The sequence below is a fragment of the Argopecten irradians genome, chromosome 12 (genome assembly GCF_041381155.1).
Source record: "Argopecten irradians isolate NY chromosome 12, Ai_NY, whole genome shotgun sequence".
In the NCBI taxonomy this organism is placed as follows: Eukaryota; Metazoa; Mollusca; class Bivalvia; order Pectinida; family Pectinidae; genus Argopecten; species Argopecten irradians.
In genome coordinates, this window is record NC_091145.1 from 39,730,308 (window position 1) to 39,736,842 (window position 6,535).

The window sequence follows — 6,535 nt, forward strand, 5'->3', positions numbered from 1 at the left end:
TCAGACAGAAGGAAGTGGCGAGGACCTGGAAATTCTTCCATTGAACCTTATACGTGTCGCGGATGCCAAGTTCCTGGGAAGGCTCTTCCACTCTACCGGTTTTCTGCGAAAGGAAGACAGAAAGGGTAAGTATCTGATGAGAGTCGGAATTATTTGATACGGAGATGACAGGCCGATCATCCGTTCCCAGACTCCTCCCATTTGGGAAGAATGGGGCGAATTAAACTTCCAGGTCATACCTCTGCGATATATGAAATTCTTCACCAGGCCGTCTCCAACATTAATCGTATCTATCTTGAGGACGTTGGTGCTTCCGACGAAGTTGGAACCGTGGTCCGAGCAAAGTTCTTGAACCTTTCCGCGAATTGAAACGAATCTCATAAGTGCGTTGATAAAGGCCGATTAGGTCATGTCTTAAACACCTTCGTTGCGGATTACACCTTTAGCCAAGTACATGAAGATGACGGCCCATCGTTTGGAATGAGCTAGGCCACCTTTGTCCTCCTCGAGGTGACTTGCCAGGGGCCGAAGACATCGAGACCGACGAACATGAAGGGCGTAGAAGGAGTGACACGGGCCAATGGTGAGTCTGACATCTTTTGATCCATAAGTTGGCCCTGAGCTTACGGCATTTTACGCAATGGTGGATAGTCGAGTTTACGAGACGTCGAAATCCGACTATTCAAAATCCATAAAATGTCGACCTTGGTGTTCGGTGGATGCGTGGTAGTATCGCAATGTGGCTTCTACCAGGAATGACAATGGGGTTCAGTTTATTTTGATTCGAAATATCCTCAAATCGGTTCAGTTGTCCTCCAACTCTAATGATATCGGTCGAATTAATGTATGGTGAACGCGAAATGAATTTGAACGGAGAAATTCTCAAACCGATGCGAGTCGAGGTTAATGGCTTGCTTCTTCGATGTATTGGTTTTCACAACCTTGACAAGGGGTCTGTTTAGAATTGATTAGATTGTCAGAATCCTTGTTGACCTCGTCTTCCACAAAATTCGAAAGTGTCAAGAATGGAGGTCCTTTCAGACAGACGCTCCCTTGGATTTTAGTTGACGGAATGGAACGTGTACCCTGATCGGTAGGATTCTGGTCTTATGTACAGCCACTGTTGTGCTGAAGTGATCCTCCTGATGCGTTCTACCCTGTTAGCAACGTAGACGTAGAATCTTCTGGTTGTGTTAGGGATGTACCCACGGACTTCTTTGAAGTTGGGGTGATTCGGGGTCGAAGTTCAAGTCCTTTAGGTCTTGAACTAAATCGTCCGAAGGAAAGGCGTCCATGACCATAAGAGAGTTTGACGATATTATTTAAAGACGGAGATTGCCTCCCTCAAGGAGAGATCTCTGTGCTCTTTCCAGGAGGTCGATCGCTGATTCGGTATCGGGACGGGATGATAGGCCATCATCGACGTAAAAATTGTCATTGACGAATTCATAAACGTCCTCACTATATATGTCTTTGTTCATTTCGACCGATTTCCGAAGGCCATGGCTGGGAAAGGGCGTTGCCAACGTATGTACCTTCATCCGGTATTCAGTCAGCGGTTTGTCTTTTCAGAATGCCAGAGAAACCGAAGGAAATTCCTATTATTTTCCGTAACAAAGAAACGTGAAACATTTTTTGAATGTCTGCTACAAAGGCCACTCTTTCCTTGCGAAAACGAATGAGAATACCGAGAAGGCTGTTGGTGAGGTCAGGTCCTGTGAGAAGAGCACTGTTGAGAGATATAGAGACGCCTTGAAACGTGGCCGAGGAGTCAATTACAACGATAATCTGTTAGGTCTTCTTTTTATGGTATACTTCAAATATGGGTAAATACCATTGTTCCATTGAGTTCGAGACAGGTGGCGCTATCTCTGCATGACCACCATTCAACATGCTCTTCATGAACAAACAAAAGTGTTCCTTTTTTCTGGGTTTCTTCTGAGGTCTCGAGTCAAGGACATGGCTCTATCCATGGCTTGTGACTTATTGTTCGGAAGGGGCTGTCCGTTGCGGCGAGAGGGGCTTCTAAGTTTCCGTTTTTATTTTATATTTTTTTCATTTTCTTTCCATGATTTCAATAAATTTTCTATCATCGACGGAAAGGCCAGGCTTGTCGTCATCGTTTGAGGTCCTACGAAAGACCGAGTAATTTACGTGGAGTGAGGTTGTGTATTCAAAAAACATTCAAAGAAGCTTGTGGTAGCTATCGACCTGTTACTTTGATCATCTATAACAACATAAAGGAGGATGTGGCGTTCTGGAGATTCTTCGGGTAGCCTCTCGCAAGAACTGTCTTTGCACATGATTTTACGTTTTTGTTTTTGCCGCACAACTATGTGCATTTGGCGTTAAAATGATGAAATAGCTTTGCTTGGTAGATCCTCCCAACCATGGTCGCTCATTATGTTGGTTACGGAAGGTTGTTCTTTAGTACTCGTGCTAGTGGGGCTAGAAACGTGTAGGGCGTACAGTGCGAAGTACTTTTACAGCGCAAAGGTTTTTCTTTGCAATCTTTCGCAATATGTCTATTTGCCTTGCAACACCAAAAACAGATACCATTTCCTTCATAAACTGGTGCCTTTCTGTGATTGGTTTTTGTTGGAAGGCTCTGCATTCATTGAGGGTAAGTCTAGTATTATGAATAGGACACAGGTTCTCGTGTTGAATAGAAGCTTGTAAACTGTTATCACTCTTGGATGGAATGTCCGTTTTCCTTGCAGACACGACAGGAATAGTCGATTTCTTGCCTTTCTCGGTGTGTACCTGAGTTTTGTTTGCTTTTTTGTAAATTAGAATTGGATCATTGGCTCGACTACTTAATTCGGGCACATAGTTGCGCGATTGCGCGATCTGTCCACTTGGATTGCATGTAGGAGGAAGTTTCTAAACAATAGGAGTTACGCCGACTGATGAGTCGCAGTAGGCCATGAGTGAACAGTTGTTCTCTTGCTCATTTATTGATTCAATCTCTGATAGGATATCCGCTTGGTCGTATAGGCGCTTTGAGTCTTTAATATTAAGTTTGGGAAAGTGTGTGAGCTTATCGCGCATTGGAAGCCTCAACAAGTTCTGGGGTACCATATCTCTTGTCAAGTCGTTGCTAAACCTTGATGAGTTCGGAATTAGAAGATCTAATAAGGTAAGATTCCTAATTGTGATTAAAGTCCATTCGCTCGGATTTAACTGGCCTAGGTATGTAAGTCGAGGGGTCATCATGGCAGATGCTGGGCGTAGTAACCACTCTTGGGTGTACGATGACCTGGGTTTGGCAGAGAATGAGATGCAGTGGTAGAGAGGAGTTGTGGCGATGTATAGGTGTGAGAGGCACATGTTCACAGCCTCAGTGGTTCGATGACGGAGCATAGGGGTGCATATCCGTTGGTTTCCAACATGGTTGCTTAGGAGGACTGAACTCCTGAGCCCTGAGTCCAGTTCTGGCACGGAGCTCAATCTGGTATTACTGTCGCCTTCAGAATCTTCTCCATAGACTCTTAGATTTGCTTCAGCAGCTGCGACCTCCATTTTCTGATTTAAGAAAGGAATGTCTGCAGTGAGTTGTGCCTTCTTTCTGTCAGATGTGGCTTTATATTTTGATTCTTCCTCCTGCAGTATAGCTCTCTGCAGCTTCAGTTTGTGCTTAAGTTTTTCGAAGTCTATGCGAGCTTTAGCTTCCAGTGAGTAGGCTCTGTGCCTAGCAAGGCTTGAGCTGGAGTTACTTCGTATGTTGCTACCAGTATTATTACATCATTCAGATGACTCCTGTAATACACTGAGAGATTTACTAGTTTTAATTGAGGGGGTTTGTCCACAGTGCCCTTATTGCTAGAACAAATGTGGTCCATCTCATTTAAAACTGTAGACACTTTAGCTTCAATACTACTGTGTATTATCTGTTGTGACGTGTATTCAAGTCTTATCTGTATTTTTTCTCTCTCTCAAGGAATTCCATAAAACAATGTATATGAGAAGCATAGATCTCGGCTATATGAAGACGATTTTTACGGTGTTGAAACACAATGCTCCTGTCAGTTTTTAAACTGGTGGCATAGTACAGGATTACACTTTCTAAGTCATTGCGAATAGATCTTACTTTAGCGGTATATTTCTGTACTTCAGGTTCATATATACCTTGAGCTTTTTCTGTAATTTCGTAGCTTACTTTTCCTCCGATTTATTGTGTGACGGTTCAGCACTGAGCTGGTTCTGGAAACAGAATGATCAGGGAAAGTTTCTGAGGTAAGTTCGTTATCATTGGGCCGCGAGGCACAAGTAAACGTAATATCACTCATGTTTGGGGCGAGATGACTGGGGGGTTCAGTATGACGAGTCCTACGTTCGTCTAGGTTTTTACTGTACTGACAAAATCTGGGTTCTAAGATTTCTAATCGTTTATTCAATTTCTCTTGAATTGCCAGCATCTCTGTCCTGAGACAAAGTAAAAATTGTAACAGAAACAAACATAGTATTAACCTGCAGTAGTGTGTAACACATGTTTTCAGCCGACGCTGAATTAAGTTATAGCTAGGTAAACAACGAGGTATGATATTAGAAATGCAAATTATAGAATTAGAGATAAAATCACAATCATAGTTTGTTTTTACCGTTTAGACTATAAGAGACTCTCTTGTAAACAATGTTCGAAATTCTGTCCAAATATGAAGGTTCTTTTACCCCTTTTTCGTATGGTCGATAATTAAATCCACTTCCGGAACCAGACTTCGTAATGGGTATTCCGAAATTCAAATTATTTACGTAAGGTGAGACACGACAGTGTATTACATTTGTTTTCTCGGCGTTGATTGGTCAATTAAGTTCCTGGAGCCAATCAACGCCGAGAAAACAAATGTACTACACACATACTAACATGACGGCTGAAAGAAAGAGAATACATATAAACAACTGTACTACGTTGTTTTCATATCCTGTTATTGCATCTTGTTAAAGTTGTCTCCCTTGTGTGGTTACCGTTGTTACTGTAGTTTCAGTCACACACGCACATAGAATATGTAACATCTATCGAATCTAATTTGAAATCATCCAGCCATCGAAAATCTTTGTTTTATATTAAATTATATAACATATCGTATACGTTTCGTATAATTACATTATTTTTGGGGAAACGTGACATATCGCTTCCTTTGTTTACGGATAAACTTGTTGTGTGTGTTTCCATACCGTCTGCACACAGCAGAACACTGTTGATACCTCGGATACCACATCGTTGGGCAGTGGTAAGTAAACCAATTATATTTCACCCAAAAGGTAGAGCAAAAACATAAAACATATAACTTTATTTGACGATTGGATGTCGATTGTATGCGTGATGCAAACGTTTTGAATTTGTTCCCAGTTGTTCATATATATATACATGTATCACGCATATTATATCATTAGTATTTCCGACATGTTGACCCATCAGTGCATTTCAAAAGGTTGCTGTCGTCAAAAATCTGTAGATTCTCAGTAGGGTGTCGCTATCTGAATCTCACCCTTAAATTGATAATGACTTTCGTTTTCGAGACATTTTCTGTTTAAAGAGGTAATAAAGACGAAATACTTAGGATTAACAAACTGTTTTAATCCACAAGCCTTTTATATATATTTTGTCATTCTGAGCAGTTTTCCTTTTTTCCATAGAGTCTATTTATGAATATATATATATAAGTAATTAATACTAATATACGTAACAACTTTGACGAATTAGATTACAATTACAGCATCCATATCACAGGGTTTGCCAACGCCATAATGACCCCAAGATTATACATCATGATCTACATTAGCCAACACCTCATACATAACAAACGGTTAATTATTTGTATTTTGAAGACGAACGTCTAAAACCAAAGCGCTCTACAGGACAATTAGCATGTATTACACCCATAATGACTTCATAGGAACAATGGAGCATTTCATTGTTTGAGAAGACGCAGTAATTAATGATTGATATAAGGACCTGATCTGGTGCTATATTTAGGTGATTGACAATGTAATTAAAGACTTGTGGTGGTAAATCTGTGAATTTTATTGTGTCAACTGTCGTTAAGGACATGGTCAAAGTGAGTGTGATGTATGTTGGGAGGAGTACGGGCGTGATGTTCTAATGATAATAGGCTTGTATGTCTAGGTGTGTCCATCATGGTAAAATACATGATCTGCTAGCCACCAGGTTGTAATGACGACGATTTGTCAGTGATTTAAATAAGGACTAACTAAACAACTGTCAAATGACTGCTTCGTGGTGGTTTCGTGTATAGCTTATATAATGTTGATATAATGACGTAATGAGATGCACACATTTGTATACTGCTGACATACGTGTGACCTTGTGCTAGCACGAGATAAAGGGTCACACTTCCAGGGAATCATGGTGATCTACAACATATACATATTCTCCTTTTGATTAATTAAATCATTAGTTAAATGTGTTAAACAATCCATCTCATTGCTTTCTAATTGGAAGACTAATGTTAATGGTATGATGGTTAAATGTGCAGGTCTCTGTGACACACGAACAGAGTGAAATGTGGCTGCT